Here is a 1,459-nt window from a genome sequence, read left to right as displayed (position 1 = left end):
AACCCACCTCCCCCCATCTCATAAAATGCTTTTTGTGGGGAGTAAGAAGGGAAGGCACTTATAAGCTGCTCTGAGACTCCTTATGTTGGAGAAAAGTGGGGTATAAAAACCAACTCTTCTTCTTCCCCTGCTCCTCCTCCTTGACCTGAATTAAAAAACAAAATCTCAGTTTTGTTGGTGCCAATGATTTATAGGTCTCCTGTTAGCTGGAAAGCTATTTACATAAAAATGCAGAGAAAGGAGATAATGTGGGCATTTCCATTTATTCAAGCACAAGGGGTACCTTCCCTTTTGAACATGTTGAAGAGATTGTCTCCACACCATATTGGGTTCCCCCTCCCACACAGGTTTTTTTTTTTTACAAAAGCAGTGTTTTGTCAAAAAAAAGGGCTGCTCACAAAATACTCTGTGATTAGTGTTGCTGAAATGGAGAAAAACTTCTGTGTGAGAACAGTCAGGATCAATACTATCTTCTCTGATTAGCAGCAGCCTCTTTACAGGGTCTCAGGCAGATTTTTCAAAATTTAATATCGCACTCTTTCCTGACCTGACAGCCAGGCTCAGAGTGGCTAACAAAATGTAAGAAATACATCAGCATCAACAATGACAAATATGGAATGCTTCACAAATGTGTGTGTCATCCTTGGCAAGTGGCCATGCTAATGTTCTCTGTATCATCCCAAGTTTAGTATATGTTTAGCCAAAACACTTGATTCTTTTCAGTGGAGATGGCAGGAACTAAATTTGAGACCTTCTGCATGCAACATAGATGCTCTATCTCTAATCTCATGATGCCACCAAAGTATGAAAACCTTTGCTTACTCATTTTAGCTTCCAGAGAGAATTAAAGTTTTATTTGATGCAGAACCTGTTAGGTCTCAAAACCTTAAGACAATAAAGAGAAATATTGATCAGCAGTGTTTATTGATGAGTTATTGAAGCACCATACATGGCAAAGTCAGTTCAGATGAAACTGGCATTCACAGTCCCTTTATTCCTCACTGAAAGCCTCTCTCCTGGTTTTCCAAGAATTCGTGAAAAACCATCTTTGGAGCCGAGGCGCCCCAAGGTCGGCAGCAGGTAGTGAGAGAGCTACCTGGCTTCCTGCCCCATGAGATAACAGATGTAATTCTTTCCTCATGGAGTGGCGGTGCCAAGGGAAGCCTAGTTTCCTACAAAGTGTGTGAAGTCATAAAGTAAAGATCAAGGAAAAAAATCCACAAATGGCAGTGGTTACATATAGCAGACTGGTTACATATATCTCCTGAGCAGCATTAATTTGTTATTTCAACCAGTTACATAGAGTTAGGAGTGCATCTCAATCACCCAGATAACATCCCCCTGACAACCCACTTATTTAATTATTTGGAGATCCATGGTATCCATAAAACTTTCGTCCAAAACTGTATTTCAATTGAGTCAATTTTCTGTCAGCTTTTGTCACTGTTCGAATTTTATG

At 40.1% G+C, this 1,459-nt stretch overlaps 1 non-coding gene across 1 annotated transcript; it reads right to left on the bottom strand.

Moving 5' to 3' along the window:
- Positions 1-606: 606 nt before the first annotated feature.
- On the bottom strand, positions 607-709 carry LOC125427608. Its single transcript, XR_007243725.1, has one exon. It is a non-coding gene; the product is annotated as a U6 spliceosomal RNA (small nuclear RNA).
- Between the last annotated feature and the right edge of the window lie 750 nt (positions 710-1,459).

Source organism: Sphaerodactylus townsendi, linkage group LG02 (assembly GCF_021028975.2).
Source record: "Sphaerodactylus townsendi isolate TG3544 linkage group LG02, MPM_Stown_v2.3, whole genome shotgun sequence".
Classification (NCBI taxonomy): Eukaryota; Metazoa; Chordata; class Lepidosauria; order Squamata; family Sphaerodactylidae; genus Sphaerodactylus; species Sphaerodactylus townsendi.
This window is presented reverse-complemented; position numbering and strand designations above follow the sequence as displayed.